Source organism: Pseudophryne corroboree, chromosome 2 (genome assembly GCF_028390025.1).
Source record: "Pseudophryne corroboree isolate aPseCor3 chromosome 2, aPseCor3.hap2, whole genome shotgun sequence".
Taxonomy (NCBI): Eukaryota; Metazoa; Chordata; class Amphibia; order Anura; family Myobatrachidae; genus Pseudophryne; species Pseudophryne corroboree.
The window spans coordinates 995,429,274-995,450,674 of record NC_086445.1 but is presented as its reverse complement, the minus strand read 5'-3'; the positions used below and the strand labels follow the sequence as shown (position 1 = coordinate 995,450,674).

Below are 21,401 nucleotides of genomic sequence, written 5' to 3'. Positions count from 1 at the left end.
ACAGAACCTATGCAAATCATGAGTGTCTCTGATTAATTCTATATATCTATACAGTATATCTATCTATCTACTGGAGCTCATTATTTCAATTGTGATTCTGTGAGGAGATCTGCAAAACATGCACTGTGTGGGGTCCTGAAGACCGAGTTTGAGAACCTGTGAAATAGAACTCCCATCTTAGTAAATTTACCCTTGGGTGTTTTGTGTGTGAATAGAAGGAGCTCCAGTACCTCTCGCTGCCCCTTTAAGGGTGCTGTATAAATGACCTGACACAGGTGATCACAGGTGATACTCTTTAAGTGCAATACTTAGTGGGCAGGTTTGGTAAGTGGGGATTTTCTGGCTGACTTGTTTGGGAACAGTCTGTGTGGTAGGTGGAAAGCAGGATGTGGTGGTCTCTGGCAGAGGACAGATGAGTGAGTTGTGGCTGTGGTGTGGTGTGGTGTGGTGTGGTGTGGTGTGGTGTGGTGTGGTGTGGTGTAGCAGTCTGTATTCATTATGCCATTTAATTGGAAAAAGTGCAGTGACATAAAGCAGAAACATCCCATAGACTGAATGTCCTGGTTATAAGGATACTCCTACCCCAGTATATTCTTGAAGGGTTACATGTGTCTCCTGCCTATCCCTGTTGTACATGCCCCCAATATTTGCTACAAAGTGTATTTCAAACACGTTTGTTCCAGGAATTGGTTCAAAAATCTATGTAAAGTAGAACTGTGTTCTAACCATTTCCACTGAGTGGCTATAAACCCCAACACAATGTAAACTATGTAGACTGGCTATTACACTGAAATGTGTATCTGTATAGAACGTGCATTGTCTGCTAATTTACCATCTGCTTAGTTGGGTGATACATTTGGTCTGTAAAATACTAGGCTAGGTAGCGGCAGCTTATTTTGGGATGTTCTATTTGTTTCCCAATACCAGACACCATTAGTAGTTCTTAAGATAGAGGTACTGTTCTTGTATTGTGTTGTTGTGGTGTTTTATTTTTATGTACGGTAGTTCATTAGCTCATGTGATCTGCATATTGTCGCTTGTAGCTGTATAGGCTAATGATATGTTATTGCTTGCTTGAAGGCGGTAGTTATGATTTGGCTGGTAGAAATTATTTAAGTTTGGGAAACTTAAGAGTTGATGTGTATATAAAGAAGTGAAGAGTGGATTGGTTGCTCATAGTAACCAATCAGCTTGTATCTGTTATCTTACAGCATGCACATGGATCAATGCTACTTGCAAGCTAAATGGTTGCCACAGGCAACTTCTCTGCTGGTCCACTTCTCCAGGCTTTTCACTGCTTGATAAATCAACCGATCTCTTTGCTAGAGCGGGAAGATGTTCCTGGTAACTTGTGTCCATTGTGATGCAAGGAGTGAGCGTGAATAGGACATCTGACATGGGGCTTGCCTGTGGCGCTTAAAGGTGTATTTACTAAGCAGTAGGTTTTAAGAACCCAAGTTTTCTTGCAGATTTTGCCTGCCAGATTTAAAAGGGCAATATTATTTATGGAAAAACAAACCCTGATTTTGCATTTATAAATATGGCAGTCAAAGATCGGAAGTGTTGAAATCATTTGTTCAATAAATATATCCCCTCAGTATCCAGCAGAATATGTTCTGGTTATGAGTTTTTTTTTTTTTTTTTTTTAATTTACTATTGCTATGCAGTAATGGCAAAACACAACTAACCAAAACCGGACTGGTTCCTATGATATAGGGTGAGATGTATTGATCCTAATTCATATGTTCTCAAACCCCAAACAGTGCATGTTTTCCAGGTCTCCTCAAAGAATCGCAAGTTAAAAATGTAGCCCCTTCTGGTTTTTTTTTTTTTTTTTAAATTTAAGTGTCTGTGAGTAATGAGTACACCTGTGCCGCTGCTGGGTTATCTAGGAAATGTCAGTAAGTAATGAGTACACCTGTGCTCCTCTTGGGTGACTGGGAAATGTCAGTGAGTACACCTGTGCTCCTGTTGGGTGACTAGTAAATGTCAGTGGGTAATGAGCACACCTGTGCTCCTGCTAGATGACTGGCAAATATGTCAGTGAGTAATGAGTACACCTGTTACCCCTGCTGGGTTACCTGCAACATGACCTGTTTGTGGGTCCTGAGGACAGCGGGGCAGATGTATTAAGCCTGGAGAAGGGGTAAACCAGTGATGATGCACCAGCCAATCATTACGGATTTGGAAATGACAGTTAGGAGCTGACTGGCTGGTGCGTTGTCACTTTGCACTTTTTGTCACTTCTTAATCCCTTCTCCAAGCTTAATACATCTGCACCAGATATTGAGAAACACGGATATAATCTAAAGAGTGGAGAAGTTGCCCATGTGGCTTATTGCAAGGGAATGGTCATGATAGCATTCTCCCACCCACAGTGGTGCACGCAGTGGGAGTTCTGAGCACCTGGAAACCTTTCCTGATGGGCCGAATGTTTGTTTTTAGAGATGGAGACAATGGTGTCTTTGTCTCGGCAAAAGCTGCGAACACCTTATACCACACTTGCATTGATTTGCGTGATGCAATTACAACAAAATGAGAGCTATTAGTGATCAAGCCCCAAAAAGTCACAAGTACATTTAATAAATGACCTGCAAAACAGTATAAAGTACCTTTGTCAGTATAAAGAGGTCTCCAGTGCAGACTCATTAAGGTCTAACAGTAAGGCTACGGCCACACATCGCGGCCAAGCGGGGTTTTTTGTAGTCACATGGATCCTGTTCTGTGAGATCCCGCAGAACAGGATCCGGACAGTGACGCACGGGATTTCCAGTAGCACACAGTGTGGCACTGCCACACTGTGTGAACACATACAGTTTAATGTATGTGTTCATCTTGAAATCCTGTCATCCTGCCATCTGGCTCAACCGCAGCATGCGGTGGTTGGATCTGGTGGCGGTGGGACTGCCGCATGAGTGTGCGCACCTGCATAGGCGCCCATGTGCAGTCTCCTTGCAGCCAAGTGGGACCCGCTTGGCCGCTGTGTGGGGCCGTAGTCTTAGGGGAGCATCTTCCAGCTGCTGGGAATGTTCAACTGTATGGTTCCCACAGCATAGGCTTCAGCTACTCCTCCTCTTAATCCTATGGGATCACAAGAAGACTCCTCTACGTCCTATCCACCTCTAGTGGACTTGATTCAAAAGTATTAAAGAGAGATCTTGCCGTAAGATCGTGTGGGATGGAAGGAGTAGATGCTAAGGCCACAGTGCAATGGTTCTGCCCACAGGGCCATGTGACATGACACGGTTTGCACATCCTGCTTGGCTACTACATCGGTTGTTCCATGTAACCGGAAAGTTGCTTCTGGAAAGACCATGGCCTCTAGAACTTTGGCCCTTTTTATTCTGGGGATCAATATTTTATACAAATTCAAAGAAGCTTTAGTACATTTAATGTAATGGGAACTAGTTAGAGAAAATAGGATTTTAATAACCTACTAGTAAATCCTTGTCTCGTAGTCCGTAGAGGATGCTGGGGTCCATTTTAGTACCATGGGGTATAAACGGTTCCGCAGGAGCCTCCGGCACTTTAAGACTTTTTAACAGTGTGAACTGGCTCCTCCCTCTATGCCCCTTCTCCAGACCTCAGTATAGGAACCGTGCCCGATAAGACGTACATATTCGAGAGGAATTACTAATAAACTTGTGGTGAGATTCTCACCAGCTCACACCATACACAAAAAACATGTCGGCTAACATGGCCTTTCACATAACTTATGCCAACCAGCATGTATAACGCAACAGCTGTTAACATCTAACACGTGTGCAAAAAATAAACGTAATCGGCAGGAAAAATGAGCACTGGGCAGGTGCCCCGCATCCTCTACGGACTATGAGAAAAGGATTTACCGGTAGGTTATTAAAATCCTATTTTCTATTGCGTCCTAGAGGATGCTGGGGTCCACATTAGTACCATGGGGATGTACCAAAGCTCCAAGTACGGGCGGGAAAGTGCTAATGTTCCTGCAGAACTGAAATTTTAGGTCGTTAGCAGCCAAGGTGTCAAACTTATAAAACTTAGCAAACGTGTTTGCCCCTGACCAAATAGCAGCTCGGCAGATTTGCAAAGCCGAGACACCCCGGGCAGCCGCCAAGGACGAACCCACTTTCCTAGTAGAGTGGGCTTTTACCGAAGTCTGTAACGGCAATCCTGCCGTGGAATGAGCGTGCTGAATGGTACCCCTGATCCAGCGCGCAATAGTCTGCTTAGAAGCAGGATTCCCGATCTTGTTGGGGTCATAGAGGACAAACAAAGATTCTGTTTTCCTTATCCTAGCCGTTCTTGCAACATAAATCCTCAATGTTCTGACATCCAAGGACTTTGAGACGGCTGAGGTGTCAGAAGCCAATGGCATCACCACAGGTTGGTTGGTTGATATGAAAAGAAGACAACCTTTGGAAGAAAGTGCTGACGTGTTCTCAGTTCAGCCCTATCTTCATGAAATATTAAGTAAGGACTCTTTTGTGTGAGAGAGCTCCTAACTCAGACACTCGTCTGCCTGAGGCCAAAGCCGACAGCATGACCACTTTCCAAGTGAGAAACTTCAACTCTACCTCTTGTAGAGGCTCAAACCAGTCAGATTTTAAGGAACTGCAACACCACATTAAGATCCCATGGCGCCGCAGGAGGCACAAAGGGAGGTTGAATGCGCAGAACCCCCTTCACGAACGTCTGGACCTCAGGAAGGGAAGCCAACTGTTTCTGAAAGAAAATGGACAAGGCCTAAATTTGGACCTTGATAGACCCTAATCTCAAGCCAGCATCCACACCCGCCTGTATAAATTAGGACGTCTTCTCCTATTTCAACTCCACCGCAGGAGACATCTTGGATTCACACCAAGATACATATTTTCTCCAAATATGATGATATTTGGATGTTACCCGTTTCCTGGCCAGAATAACTGTGGGAATTACTTCATTGGGAATACCCTTATGGGCTAGGATCTGGCGCTCAACAGCCATGCCATCAAACGCAGCTGCGGTAAGTCCTGATAAACTAACGGCCCCTGCTGAAGCAGATCCTCGCGAAGAGGCTGAGGATCTTCCAGTAATAACTCTTGAAGATCTGGATGCCAAGCCCTCCTTGGCTAGTCTGGAGCAATGAGTATTGCTCGAACTCTTGTTCTTCTGATGATCTTAAGAACTTCTGGAAGAAGTGGTGGGAACAGATACACCGACTGAAACACCCACTGGGTCACCAGTGCATCGATCGCTATTGCTTGTGGGTCTCTCAACCTGAAACAATATTTCTGAAGCTTCTTGTTGAGGTGTGATGCCATCCTATCCATTTGAGGAACGCCCCAACGACTTGCCACCACTGCAAAGACTTCTGGGTGGAGGCCCCATTCTCCTGGATGGAGATCGTATTTGCTGAGGAAGTCTGCTTCCCAGTTGTCCACTCCCAAAATGAAAATTGCCGACAGCTTTTGCATGTCTCTCTGCCCAGAGGAGTATCTGTGTCACCTCTGCCATTGCCGCTCTGCTTTTTGTTCTGCCTTGACGGTTTATGTAAGCTACTGCCGTTACATTGTCTGACTGGATCTGTATGGGACGACCTTGAAGGTGTGCCGCATGATGAAGACTGTTGTACACCGCTCTCAACTCCAGAATGTTTGTGAAGATGAGTTTCTTGACTTGACCACCTTCCTTGGAAGCTTTCGCCTTACGTGACTGCTCCCCATCCTCAGACTTGCATCTGTGGTCACCAGGATCCAGGCCTGAATCCCGAACCTGCGTCCCTCCAGGAGGTGAGACATTTGTAGCCACCACAGGAGCGAAATTCTGGATTTTGCTGACAAGATTATTTTTTGATGCATGTGGAAATGCGACCCGGACCACTTGTCCAGTAGGTTCCACTGGAAGACCCTGGCATGGAATTAGCCAGGCGAATGCACTGATGAGTTGATACTGTTCTTGGTCTCAAAAGTTATTTGACCATGCTCTGGATCTCCTGAGCCTTTTCCACTGGTAGAAATACTCTCTGTACCTCAGTGTCCAGTATCATTCCCAAAAATGATAACCTCATTGTCGGTTCCAACTGAGATTTTGGAAAGGTGATGATCCAACTGTGCTGTTGAAGTACAGTCAGGGATAACTCTGTTTTGGATAAGCTTGTCCCTGGATCTCTTTTATAAGGAGATCGTCCAAGTATGGAATTATGGTGACTCCTTGTTTGTGAAGGAGAACAATCATCTCCGCCATCACCTTGGTGAATATTCTCGGAGCCGTGGAGAGCCCCGAATGGTAATGTCTGGAATTGGTAGTGGCAATACTTAACTGCAAACCTCAGGTATGCTTGATGTGGTGGGTAAATGGGAACATGCAAGTAAGCATCCTTGATGTCCACTGACACCAGAAATTCCTTTTCTTCCAAGCTGGATATCTCCGCTCTCAAGGATTCCATCTTGAATTTGAATGCTGTGGCTTTTGCAGAAGTAGTTGCTGACATCTGCTCCTAGGAGCCTGAGGGTGTTGTAGGTTTTCTCCCTTTTCCTTTGAAAAAAAGGGGTACTTATAGGGGTATATTCAATTGAAGTCGAAATCTGGCGTCTGTCGAAAAGACGAATCCTGATTCGACCTATTCAATATATCCCTAAATGTTTTTCAAAGTCGACTTGTCGAAAAAGTACGTGGATCGGCAGACTAGCTGCCGATCCATGTGCTTGTGTCGCAAACAGACTGTTTCGGCCCCTTTTTCGACCATCTCAGTCCGACATCAAAAAGATGTCGGACTGAGATGCGGACCCAGAGGAGGAGAGGAAGGGGAGCTGCAGGGGGACGGGGTGGGAGGGAGGACGGGGGGGGGCAGGCATACAGGGAGATCAGCGCTACAGTAGCGCTGCAGCTGGATGTCACTCAGCCGCTCGACCTCACAGTAGCTTCCACCCGACTCCAGCAGCATGCCGTGAGGTCGGGCGGCTGAGTGACCTCCTGCTGCAGCGCTACTGTAGCGCTGATCTCCCTATATGCCTGCCGGCTGTCCCCCCACTGGTCTCCCTGCGGCATGCCCCCCTTCTCCTCCTCTGCGTCCCATCTAAATTCTACTTGAAAAAGTCGAATTAAGATGGGATTGAATAGGGGTTGTCGGATCCATTCCGACAAATACATGTCGGAATGGATCTGACTTTAATTGAATATACCCCTTAGCCTTTTTGTACTTGTTGGGCCGAAAGGACTGCATAGTATGAGAATGATACTTTTTAAGCTGGTGTAGCTGCCACCGGCAGAAATGCTGATTTGCCAGATGTAATAGTTATCATGGCATCTACTTTCTCTCCAAGTAGCGCCTCATCATTGCAGGGGAGCCCCTCAATATTTCTTTTGGATTCTGCGTCTGCATTACATTGGCATATCCAGAGTGCCCTGCGGGCTGAAATTGCCATAGCAGAGGCCCGTGAGCCCAGTAAGCCTATGTCCTTCATAGCCTCAACCAAGTAACCTGCAGAATCTTTGATATGACCTAGAATTTGCAGCATGTCCTCTTTATCAACCGTGTCAATATTAACAATCAAGTTATCTGCCCACTTTTAGACTGCGTTACCTACCCACGTAGAAGCAATTGTGTGCCTGAGCAACGTAGATGGACTTTAGTCGTCTCTAATTTGCAGTCAGCAGGTTCTTTTAATGAAGCTGACCGTGGGGCAGGTAAAATTATTTTCTTTGACAGCCTAGAGACTGAGGTGTCTATCATTGGGGGTGACTCCCACTTACGCCTATCCTCTTCAGGGAAAGGGTACGCTGCCTGCAATCTTTTAGGGATAGCAAATTTCTTTTCTGGGTTAGCCCAGGATTCCTCAAAAAAATTATTTAAGTCCTTAGACGGAGGAAAAGTCACCACCTGTTTGGTTTTTTTTTAATTTATTTTTAAAATCTTTTTCCTCAGGTGGGGGTGTTGCCGGGAAATTCCAACACCTCTTTTATAGCGGCTATCATACATTGAATGATCTCAGCCAGTTTGGGGTCTACCCCCCTTAAATCCCCAGTGTTGACGTCGGTGTCGGAATCTGTCAGTGTCCCTTTGCATAATTTGGGCCAGGGACCTTTTCTGGGTACTGGAGGGGTCCCAAGTGGATGATGTGGAACAATCGGCAAACAGAGCATCTTCCACAGACTGTCTCCAATGCTTTGTCTGTTAATCAGACTCAGAGAATTTCTTCGCTAGTTTAGCCATATTACTCTGCAGCTTTCTCACCCACACAGGCTCAGAACACTCTTATGCCTCTAAAATGGTTTCCTCTGGGGAAGAGCTTTCTCTAGACATGTTACATGTGTGTACAGTCACACCACTCACACACACGGGAGCTAATGGGGACAGACTTACACTAATGTCTGTCAGAGGGACCCAGAGGGAATTGTCAGTCCACACCTCGCGCCCTATATGTATTGCATACAATGAATATACATGTATACCAACACAGCGCTTTTTATCCAATGTGAAGCCCGCAGACTTCAATAAATTATGTGCTCCCCTCTTTAACACCCTGGTACTTGAATCAGCGATGTGTGAGGAGAAGCAGCATGCAGGCTCAGCGCTCCGGCATCTGTCAGGAGAAAATGGCGCCAATTGAGTGTTGTAAGCAATCCTGAGAAGAAGCCCTGCCCCCTGTAATGGTGCGGTTCAGCCACAGTAATATAATATAATTATACTGGCAGGGGTATGTACACCAGTGGCTCCCTTGTGTGTACTTTAATGCCAGTGAGAGTAAGGATTTATCATGTCCCTCAGAACGTGCCCTCCCCCCGCGCGCTCTGCACCCTGTGCTGAGACATGTTTTTTGTGCAGGTTTGGGTTTAAGTATACTTTACCCTGTTGGGATTCAGATTATCAGGATGCCACGGTCAGTATTTTGACAGTCGACATCCTGACCGCCGGCATATCCATCCCAACCCAGAGAGAGATTAACTTCAATAGTGTATTTCTGAGGTTGGTAGATGGCTTTAATGGTGTGAATTCCACACCGCCAGTGGTGTAGTCTCACATCAGCAGCAATGGCACTGCACAAATCACTAGGAAAATGGTAGTAAATATGCGCAATAAGTGCATTTGCAGTTTTCTGCCCAGTGACGCTAGACCCTGGCACAGTACCACAGTCTATACACCTGAGGAAGGGTCCCATACATACAGTGCCTTCAAACAAGCCCCCTTCCTCTTTGTGCCCCTGCACACAACCTTTATTTTCTACAAGATGGACTCTGTATAGGATTTGCTTTATTCACACAAGGTAGAAGTGTCTGTATTGAGTGTACATGTGGTCAAAATGTTTCAAGCTGTAAAATTCAGCTTTCCATCAGGCTGATGGTGGCTTGTAGGACCTGTTTCATGCACAGGCACTAACAAAGTGTTTGAACTAGAGATGTGAGCCGGACCATTTTTTCTGGATTTGGCTCAGATTCGTTGTCTAGATTTGGACTTTACAAACCACCAAAAATTGACAAAAGCTAAAATCACGTTGTTTAGCCCCCCCCCCCCCCTTTTTTTCTAGAGTATTCTTAACCTCAACCTTAATTTCCAGTCAGTTTTGACACCCTCACTGCTCACAATATTATTTCACCAGTATTGGCCAAAGGCTGCAGCGAGCAGGCTGGCTACTAAGCGTCAGAGCAGTGGCACATGGCAGTTTATAGCAAATCTATAGAACACTGCCACAGCCTACTGGGATACAGTGCACAGAACAGTACAAACAGTAAGTCTATATACTTTTCAAACTGTGTGGAGCCACAGGGCTTTGAACAAAGGTCATTAGAGTAAAGCTCCACAAACAGTACAAACAATTTGTCTACTGTGTATGTATTTGACTGTTTTTGAACTTGCAGCTCTGTTCAAACAGGGCTTATAGATGCACGTAAACAAAGCACACTAGGGTGAAGCTCGCCAAACAGTACAATTCAGTCGAGTACAGCTCAGCATTCCCCCCTATACACAGTCCCTTTATATACAGCACAGCTACTTGTGAGTCCAGAGTCTCTGCACAGTCAATACAGCAGAGTATAGCACAGGGTGCATCGCAGTGAAAGTCCTGGCCATGGCACCTTCTATAGAATCAAAGACCCACGAGAATCTGGCGCTGGGAGGATGGCGTTCGGTGACAGCATGGGATCAGAGTCTGGTGGGAACACCCAAGCTGCTCTGATACCACATTGAGGTCAAACTCCATCATCCTGGTACCTGATTCTCGTGGGACTTGGAACCCTGATGTTTGAATTCCTTGCGTTCATCTCTAGTTTGAACCAATGCTTGATGTTCTCTTAAGTGAATGGTATGAAAAGTAGTTTTCCTAGTACCAACAATGTTTACTAGACTGGGTAAAGTAGAGCTTCCCAACCTTAGTCTTCAAGGCACACATACAGTCCAGGTTTTAAGCCTGATCCGTCGTGACTGACCTCAGAAACTGGGTGGGCATTTACATGCGCCCGTCCAGTTCAGCTGTCAATCACTGATATATTGGTCTTCGGCTGCGCTGCAGGGCTGACGTGAGCCTAATCCTGAGTATAATATGAATCCCACCCCCAGAACCCCCCCAAAAATAAATAAATATATATGTGTATGGGTAACCCGGCACTCCACTCTGTATCAAAAGCAACTTGCTGCTGTGCCTTCCCAATAAGGGCCCTGAGGACGGGGTGTTGTCCCTGAAACATGTTGGCTATAATAAACGACTTGATTTAACATCGTTGCTGAATCTGCTCGAGTGCCGCCTGTGAAAACTATGTATGTATGTACATCACTTTCAGGGGCTGCAGCAGGATGAAGTCCATTATGTGCTTGTGCAGAATGGATTTCCTACACAACAGAGGACAGTCGGGCAGCCTGACGTACTGTATGTGAGGTGACCTGGCCAGGTATCACTCCTGGCTGTGGTCGCATTACACAAGTTAGTGCCAGGCAAGTGGTGGAAATACATGAAAGTGTTAATGTGATTTTTCAGTGTTTCTATACAGGTTCTACAAAATTGGGAAAAACACTGTTCTCATCTGCAAGTTCTAAAACCCCTCTCCCATCAATACAATACCTCCAGGTACCTGTCTCCATGTCATTTAACCCATTACTGAACTTTTATTTTTTTATTTTTATAAAAATTAACCTGAAAACTGCCATGTATTTATTGGCCACATTATCATACCTCCCAACATTCTGTCCCTGGAAAGAGACTCTATTCACCGCTGCTCTATTCAGAGCAGCAGGCGACAGAGGGTTTCCCAACTGCCCCCTACCAAGGTACATTGCAACCCGTGGTTGGGACTGCAGGACTTTCCAAGCAAAAGGGGACTGTCCCGGGACAGTTGGGAGGTATGCCTTATGCTGCAAGTGCCTGAATATTCATTAGGAGGTTATGCACTGCAGGCCAGATTCATGTTTGTAAGAGAAGCAAAAAAGCAAGCAACTGGGAAAAACAGTAGTTTTCAGGAATATACAGTCAAAACTCTGGCACAAACGTAAGTATGACAGAAAAGGCTCTGCCTCACCCCACCGCACGTCACTGGAATCTATGACCTGCAAAATTCCTTTGTTCTAGGGCAGGCTTTTTCAACCAGTATGCCGTGGCACATTAGTTTGTCGTGACCATTTTCAAGGTGTGCCGCGGAGCCAGAGCAGCTTCCTGCATCTTCAGAGTGAACTGTTGGCCCAGGCTTTTCTTAGAGGATCAGTCGTGCTCCGGACGTGACCTATGCCTTGAAAACGATGTGATACCATAGGTCACGGTCACCGTGTCTTACCAGCCAGCCAGCCCACCCACCTGCATACACAGCTTTCCTTGCCCACCCACACCTGCCTGACAGCCCACTGCTCAGTATTCACAGAACTCCACTATGAACAACCCCCGCCACTGAGGGACAGGGAGGAGGACAGCTGATAATATTTATTTTATTTCTCCTGTGGGGAACAATAGAATTTCAATAGGATTTATGTGAGGAGAAAAAGTTTATGGGGGGAACAATGGGAATAATTCATGTGGGGAGCAATAGGATTTATGTAGTGAGCAACATGATTTATGTGGGGAGCAATGTGGATTAGTTTTTCTGTGTAGGCCAATGTATGTGTGGATTTTATTTTATTACCGTGAAGGCCAATGTGTGTTTGTTTGTTTTTCTGTGGGGAACTGATGGTGTGCCTTGGCAATTTTAAAATATTATTCGGTGTGCCGCGAGTAAAAAAGGTTGATAATCACTGTTCTAGGGAATAGGATTGCCACCTAGCAACAGGTGGTGGGTTATGTAGTAAGCATCCTGATTTTCCACTGGAAGGCAGGGAAGTGACATTTTTAAATTACTAACCTGCCAACACTAACAGTGAAGTTGCACTTGCCCAGCAGGCTAGGTTGTGCACAGGTCACATGCACACTGGCAGCTGAGCGAGGCTAACACTGAACCAGATTTTTCAAAGCTTACTGGTAGCAATCCTAATTGTAAGAACACCTCAGAGTGAATATTGTGTGTATTGGAACAAAGGAGAGAAAAGCCCCTTACACATTCGGCAATAAGCCGGTGAGCTGCTCCTGTCTCCCAGCTCCATAGCAGTGCATGCTATTATGGACAATCTCATCCATATTGGCCGGCATGCATAAGCAACGGGGCACCAACGATGAACGAGCGTGGGGCCGCGCATCGTTTGTTGTTGGTGCTTACACACTAAACGATATGAAAGCGTTCTCGTTCATTAATGAACGTGAACGTTCATATCATTTAGTAAAATCTATTAGTGTGTAGGGCTCTTAATACCCACACATTTAGATCTGAGCTGACTGTACCATTTAGGCATACAGTACTGGTGAAACAGAAAGTATATACTCCGCGCTATATGTACACTGTATCAAGTTAAACTATAGTGTGCAGTCTGTCATATAGAATAATTGACTCAGTAGAACTAAAAAGATACGTATCCGTAAATTCTTTATCCAATAATTGTTAAAAATTACACATTTCAAACAAAACAAGCAGCATATACTTAGCAACAATTAATTAGTATTAATCACAATTAATATAGCATACAATGTTAAGAATTCTTTGTTATAATGCCATATAAAAATGAAATACACTGGCGTCCCAGTGTTTAATAAAATGTCCCGCAAGGAATAATCACAGCCTTGTTAATGATGAACTTTTATATATAATGATGTATAGTTACCCATGTGCTGGTTCCTGAGAATTTAAATTAACAGGGTCCGTTTAGATATCTGTGCACATATGCGGGTATAAAATTGCTTAAGCTAATTAAAGCTGGTTTGGAAAATGCCGTGTAATTATCACGGCTGTGCTCCGGATAAATAGAGATTCTTGATAACCTATGTATAGGACTCCAAAGGACTCACTTCCTCGTCACGGGTGTTAGACCTCACTGCGGAGGCCAGCAGCAGTCACTCAGTGCGGGTGAGCGGAGTACCGGACGTCCACAGCACGGAGATCGATGTCAGTGCTCCTGCTGAAAGCCGCCGGCTGAAGCGCCCGGCGTTTATCCAGACCGTAATAGATTGTGGCTGTGAGAAGCCGTTAGCAGGGTCAATCAGCGGGTATTGCCGAACAGCTGGACTTTAGAAAGTGGGCGTACAGTACTGGTGAGGCTTGTGGAAGGCAAACCCTGAGAAAATTATATGTATATTTATTTTAAGTGTGTGTGTGTGTATGTACAGCAGACAGGCGGCACTCACGGCATAAAGAACGACAGACAGCGGTCTGAGAATATCAACGTTTCAATGTCTTAATCACATTATCGTCAGGATAAACATACAAAACAGTGCTACTCGCCTAAATACCTCCGTCTGATGGTCCATGGCACCAGCGTCCCGCCTGTCGGAAAAGTGACGTCATGCCGAGGCGCCGGCTTCGTCATGGAGCACCCGGACCGGAACACCACTAAAAAGTGACAAAAGTACAAAATATTTATCTAAAATTAGATCGGACCATATAATGAATGATATCCATAGATTAAATGTTTAAAGGCAAAATGCTAAGTAACATGGTTGCTGAAAGTGCAGCATGTCCAATAATGCTGCCTAAACATGCCATTAAAGCCCAAATAGTATGTCGTATAGTAATGATAAATATCACACTATAATAAGGTTAAGGCCATACTGAGCAAAAGGGGCCGTTAATTAAGTGTGATACGTTTGCACATATAGAAAAAATATAAAACACAGAAAAAGAAACCGATATACTGTTGCAAAAAATGTTCAACATGTTACTATGTCATATGTCAGTCAAATGAAAGCAGATAATCCTGCATATTCATTTAGCCCACGGCGGGACAAAGTGTCAAGCAAAAATATCCATCTAGCCTCTGCTTTCAATAGCAATTGACCACGATCTCCACCTCTTGAGTGGAGGAATGTGGTCAATGATACGATGTCGCAACACTGCTATAGAATGTTTAGCATTTAAAAAGTGTCTTGCTACAGGTTGGTTGCTACGACCAGAGGTCAGAGCTGCTCTAATGGATGTTCGATACCCAGCCATAGGCTCTTTAAACATAGTCTGTCTTGCCGACATAATGAAGCCCGCAAGGAAAGCTGAGGAGATACACTACAAAACGTGTGGTGCATGTCACACGGTGTCGAATCTTGAATTTTTTGCCGGTTAACGGGTGACAGAAAGTGTCCCCTGTCAACATATGGCTGCACGTAGTGCAGCCTAGGCACTTAAAGCACCCAGGGCAAGATGATTTAAGAAATGTGGTGGTTTGTGTTCTTTTAGTACTTTCAATATTTGTTTTCACAACAAAGTCACGTATGTTCTTTCCTCTACGGTAAGCCGGCATGATGCGTGTGTTAAAGTGCTAAGTTTTTTGTCAGTTTGCACTATAGGCCAGAATTGTTTGGTGACTTTGACCATAGAGCTCTGTGTGTTAAACTGATTGGTCCAAATTAGCCTGTCAATGTTAGTAGGTTTGTCGACAGGAACGAAAGTGTCGCTCCTTCTCATCGTGAGTACTTAGTTTTTAATGGTAATTAAATCTGTATGAGCATATCCTCTATGCATGAATTTACTAATCATATTGTTACATGCTATTTCTAATTTAGCTTCATCACTGATAATTTGTTTTAGACGAAGCATTTGTGAATAGGGAAGGCCTTTACGAAGGGAAATTGGATGGTGACTGGAAGCTTGTAAAAGATTATTTCTATCTGTATCTTTGATGTAAATATCTGTCTCAATTTTTTGTTCTTTGATGGTAATCAGCACATCTAAATAGTTGACACTTTGTTCATGTATGGTATACGTAAATTTAACAGGAGAATTGGATTCATTATGTGATTCAAGTAGAGATTCCAAACTACTACGAGGACCTGTCCAGAACAAAAGCAAATAGTCTATATATCTAAGATACAATAAGACAAAAGGTTTGGTTGCCTCATTGGACAGAAACAATGCCTCCTCTATTTGCAACATGTAACTGTTGGCAAAAGAGGGTGACAGGTTGCTGCCCATGGAACAACCTTGGAGGTGTAAAAAAAAATTGGTTATTAAACAAGAAATAATTCCTTTGTAAAGTGAACTGTAACAAAGAAAGAAAGACCAATGTCTGGTCCATTATACGTTGGATTATTGCGAATCAGGATGTCAACCGCTTTAAATCCTTCTGCATGAGGGATACACGTGTATAAATTCTGGACATCAATTGTGGCCAGTAAACAATTAGTAGGAACAGTCCCAAGAGCTGATAATTTATTGAGAAGAGATGTGGTATCTTTTAGACAATGATCAACTTCTTGAATGCATGGTTGTAAATGATAGTCCAAGAATATGGATACCTTTTGAGAAAGGGACCCCCTCGCAGAAGTTATAGGGCGTGCAGGGGGAAATTGACCATTTTTATGTATTTTTGGTACAGAGTATAGAATCTGTACAACTGGAAATTTGGTACTTAATGCTTGACACTGAGTAGATGACAAAAGACCATCATGGGTGGCTTGTGAAAGAATATTGTCCAACTCCTTTTTAAAAGTGATAGTTGGGTCAGACTGGAGTTTTCTATATGTTAGGACATCAGACAGTTGTCGATCCAGTTCAGTAATGTAATCGGATATTTTGTACCACAATCGCTCCCCCCTTGTCCGCCGGGCGGATTACGATGTCATCATACTTGCTAAGATTATTCAGAGCCTGCCATTCATCCTTCGTGAGATTAGAATTGGGGGGGGGGGGGGGGGGGGTTCCTTTTTGATGGCAGTTTGTACCTGGTGGTTAACAGTTCTTGTAAATGTTTTAATAGACTGATTTTGAGAAACTGGATCAAATTTGGATCGAGCTCTTAGTGCTGATGGTAATGCACTGCTACTAGATGAAGCTGATGGATTTTGTGTGAAATATTCTTTCAACCGGAGTTGTCGTTCTAATTTGTATTGTTCTACCTTCCAAGTGAATGGATCAAATTTTGTAGTGGGGACAAAATTAAGTCCCTTAGATAGAACTTATAATTCAATGGGAGCAAGTTGGCGATCTGAAAGATTAAAGATCATCTCCGTTTGGAGTAAGTTGTGTTTCTTCCTCGCCGTCCTCTTGCATTGCCCGCCCCGCCTCGTGTTCTGCCGTTTGGATCAGCAATTTGTGCCCGTGTTCTTATAATTTTAGACAATTGCAGTTGGAATAAAAATAAGTGTACACAACTAGAGAATAAAGTCTTGTGTGAAATGACTTTTTCAGCTATATTTGTCTTGTTTTCCAGAAATGGATGGAAAAACAATATTATAAAGAAACTTTTGTTTTGCAAGTAAACAAAGAGAAATTGAGGCTGCTCAATTTCTAGGGTCCTCTGTAGCCAGACTCTGTTATTTTCATGTCCTTCAGAGAGCCTGAAATGATAGATTAATGTCTGGAAGAGTAACCAACCGAGAACAGCTACTTCGTAATTTTTTTTTTTTTCTTTCTTTTTTTTTTCTTTCTGAGGGTGGAATGGGCAATGTTGCTAGGTGGCAATCCTATTACCTAGCACAAAGGAAGTTTGTAGGTGATAGATTCCCGCAAACTACTGTTTGTTCGTCTGGAGGATTGCCACCTAGCAACAGCTGGGGGCAGACTACCACACACCTGTTGGCTGTTCTGAGAGACCTAATCTTTTCTTCATGTCTCCAATAATGTTATGCACATGACCGCATTGATGACAAATGAGCCTTGAATATAATTATTTGTAAGGGAAGACCTTCTGAGGTGCCTTCATTTTGGTAACTCCTCTCAAAAGTGGCCTTTGAGTAGTGCCATATCCATTGAAGTTGAGGGTATATCAGTGTGTGAGGCAAATTTCCCTTAAAGCTAATTGGAGGGTATAGGGGGTAAACCTCATGATCACCGGTCTCCGTAGTATTTTGCCAATGCATGTGCAGATGGCCAGCTTGCAGCGTGCATGATAGCTTGACGTGGCAAGACTTTGAAGCAGCCCTAGAAGCCGTGTCACCCAGTAAAGAGGCCTTTAAATTGAGAAATATCAATACCAGACACTATCATGTGACAATATATCCTGTAAGGGTGGGGGGTTTAGCTGTACAGAAAGGCTTTCTAAAATTAATAAATTGCTGTATATTGTAACAAGTGGGGTAAGAGCAAGGTAAATGGATCAACAGGAGACAATGTAATGGTTTGGTTCTTTGTCATCTTTACTTTTTTTTTTTTTTTAATTCTACTAAGAATTCTACATAAGATGTTTTGGTATGACCATTGAAAATAATTTGGTACACTTTTGGGGGTTGAGAAATGGTTTTGAGAAAACGAATAGGGTAAGCTCTACTCCTCTTATTTGCAAATGCTACAGCTAAGAGGGAAGCCAGTGTCTTAGAAATAGACATAAATAAGATTTTACTCACCGGTAAATCTATTTCTCGTAGTCCGTAGTGGATGCTGGGAACTCCGTAAGGACCATGGGGAATAGACGGGCTCCGCAGGAGACTGGGCACTCTAAAAGAAAGATTAGGTACTATCTGGTGTGCACTGGCTCCTCCCACTACAACCCTCCTCCAGACCTCAGTTAGGATACTGTGCCCGGAAGAGCTGACACAATAAGGAAGGATTTTGAATCCCGGGTAAGACTCATACCAGCCACACCAATCACACCGTATAACTCGTGATACTACACCAAGTTAGCAGTATGAAATATAACTGAGCCTCTCAACAGATGGCTCAACAATAAACCTTAGTTAGGCAATAACTACATACAAGTATTGCAGACAATCCGCACTTGGGATGGGCACCCAGCATCCACTACGGACTACGAGAAATAGATTTACCGGTGAGTAAAATCTTATTTTCTCTGACGTCCTAGTGGATGCTGGGAACTCCGTAAGGACCATGGGGATTATACCAAAGCTCCCAAACGGGCGGGAGAGTGCGGATGACTCTGCAGCACCGAATGAGAGAACTCAAGGTCCTCCTCAGCCAGGGTATCAATTTTGTAGAATTTAGCAAACGTGTTTGCCCCTGACCAAGTTGCAGCTCGGCAAAATTGTAAAGCAGAGACCCCTCGGGCAGCCGCCCAAGATGAGCCCACTTTCCTCGTGGAATGGGCTTTTACTGATTTAGGATGCGGCAATCCAGCCGCAGAATGCTTCAGCTGAATTGTGCTACAAATTCAGCGAGCAATAGTCTGCTTAGAAGCAGGAGCACCTATTTTGTTGGGTGCCTACAGGATAAAAAGCGAGTCAGTTTTCCTGACTCCAGCCGTCCTGGAAATATAGATTTTTAAGGCCCTGACTACGTCCAGTAACTTGGAATCTTCCAAGTCCCTAGTAGCCGCAGGCACTACAATAGGTTGGTTCAAGTGAAAAGCTGATACCACCTTAGGGAGAAACTGGGGACGAGTCCTCAATACTGCCCTATCCATATGGAAAATCAGATAAGGGCTTTTACATGACAAAGCCGCCAATTCTGACACACGCCTGGCCGAAGCCAAGGTCAATAACATGACCACTTTCCACGTGAGATATTTCAAATCCAGTTTTAAGTGGCTCAAACCAATGTGATTTTAAGAAACTCAACACCACGTTGAGATCCCAAGGTGCCACAGGAGGCACAAAAGGGGGCTGAATATGTAGCACTCCCTTTACAAATGTCTGAACTCCAGGCAGTGAAGCCAGTTCTTTCTGGAAGAAAATCGACAGAGCCGAAATCTGGACCTTAATGGAACCCAATTTTAGGCCCATAGTCACCCCTGACTGTAGGAAGTGCAGAAAACGACCCAGCTGAAATTACTCTGTTGGGGCCTTCTTGGCCTCACACCACGCAACATATTTTCGCCAAATACGGTGATGATGGTTTGCGGTTACTTCTTTCCTGGCTTTTATCAGCGTAGGAATGACTTCTTCCGGAATGCCCTTTTCCTTTAGGACCCATAATTCAACCGCCATGCCGTCAAACGCAGCCACGGTAAGTCTTGGAACAGACAGGGCCCCTGCTGTAGCAGATCCTGTCTGAGCGGTAGAGGCCATGGGTCCTCTGATATAATTTCTTGAAGTTCTGGGTACCAAGCTCTTCTTGGCCCATCCGGAACCACGAGTATCGTTCTTACTCCTCGTTTTCTTATTATTCTCAGTACCTTTGGTATGAGAGGCAGAGGAGGGAATACATAAACCGACTGGTACACCCACGGTGTCACTAGAGCGTCCACAGCTATTGCCTGAGGGTCCCTTGACCTGGCGCAATATCTAGTTTTTTGTTTAGGCGGGACGCCATGTCCACCTGTGGCCTTTCTCAACGGTTTACAAACAGTTGGAAGACTTCTGGATGAAGTCCCCACTCTCCCGGGTGTAGGTCGTGTCTGCTGAGGAAGTCTGCTTCCCAGTTGTCCACTCCCGGAATGAACACTGCTGACAGTGCTAAGACGTGATTTTCCGCCCATCGGAGAATCCTTGTGGCTTCTGCCATCGCCATCCTGCTTCTTGTGCCGCCCTGTCAGTTTACATGGGCGACTGCCGTGATGTCTGATTGGATCAGTACCGGCTGGTTTTGAAGCAGAGGCCTTGCCAGACTTAGGGCATTGTAAATGGCCCTCAGTTCCAGAATATTTATGTGTAGGGACGACTCCTGACTTGACCAAAGTCCTTGGAAATTTCTTCCCTGTGTGACTGCCCCCCAGCCTCGAAGGCTGGCATCCGTGGTTACCAGGACCCAGTCCTGTATGCCGAATCTGCGGCCCTCTATAAGATGAGCACTCTGCAGCCACCACAGTAGAGATACCCTGGTCCTTGGAGACAGGGTTATCAGCCGATGCATCTGAAGATGCGATCCCGACCACTTGTCCAAGAGGTCCCACTGAAAGGTTCTTGCATGGAACCTGCCGAATGGAATTTTGCTTCGTAAGAAGCTACCATTTTTCCCAGGACTCGTGTGCAGTGATGCACCGATACCCGTTTTGGTTTCAGGAGGTCTCTGACTAGAGATGACAGCTCCTTGGCTTTCTCCTGCGGGAGAAACACTTTTTTTTGTTCTGTGTCCAGAACCATCCCCAGGAACAGTAGGCGTGTGGTTGGAACCAGCTGTGACTTTGGAATGTATAGAATCCATCCGTGCTGTTGTAGCACTTCCCGAGATAGTGCTACTCCGACCAACAACTGCTCATTGGACCTCGCCTTTATAAGGAGATCGTCCAAGTACGGGATAATTAAAACTCCCTTTTTTCGAAGGAGTATCATCATTTCTGCCATTACCTTGGTAAAGACCCTCGGTGCCGTGGACAGTCCAAACGGCAGTGTTTGGAATTGGTAATGGCAATCCTGTACCACAAATCTGAGGTACTCCTGGTGAGGATGGTAAATGGGGACATGTAGGTAAGCATCCTTGATGTCCAGAGATACCATGTAATCCCCCCTCCTCCAGGCTTGCAATAACCGCCCTGAGCGATTCCATCTTGAACTTGAATTTTTTTATGTATGTGTTCAAGGATTTCAAATTTAAAATGGGTCTCGCCGAACCGTCCGGTTTCGGTACCACAAACAGTGTGGAATAGTAACCCCGTCCTTGTTGAAGTAGGGGCACCTTGACTATCACCTGCTGGGAATACAGCTTGTGAATTGCCTCTAGCACAGCCTCCCTGCCTGAGGGAGTTGTCGGCAAGGCAGATTTGAGGAAACGGCGGGGGGGAGACGCCTCGAATTCCAGCTTGTACCCCTGAGATACTACTTGAAGGATCCAGGGATCCACCTGTGAGCGAGCCCACTGATCGCTGAAATTTTTGAGGCGGCCCCCCACCGTACCTGGCTACGCCTGTGGAGCCCCCGCGTCATGCGGTGGACTCAGAGGAAGCGGGGGAAGAATTTTGATTCTGGGAACTGGCTGACTGGTGCAGCTTTTTCCCTCTTCCCTCATCTCTGTGCAGAAAGGAAGCGCCTTTGACCCGCTTGCTTTTCTGAAGCCGAAAGGACTGTACCTGATAATACAGTGCTTTCTTAGGCTGTGAGGAAACCCGAGGTAAAAAATTTTCTTCC

The 21,401-nt window shown here is 44.9% G+C and overlaps 1 protein-coding gene across 4 annotated transcripts in view; it reads left to right on the top strand.

Annotated features, from left to right (window-relative positions):
• Nucleotides 1-286: 286 nt before the first annotated feature.
• The window catches only part of PATL2 (PAT1 homolog 2), a 130,750-nt gene continuing 109,635 nt past the window's right edge, over nt 287-21,401 (top strand). Inside the window, exon 1 of one of the 4 annotated variants that reach the window (XM_063956480.1) lies at nt 287-324. The gene's annotated coding sequence lies outside the window, so the exon portion shown is untranslated. The other 3 variants (XM_063956479.1, XM_063956481.1, XM_063956483.1) reach the window with 3 other exon arrangements.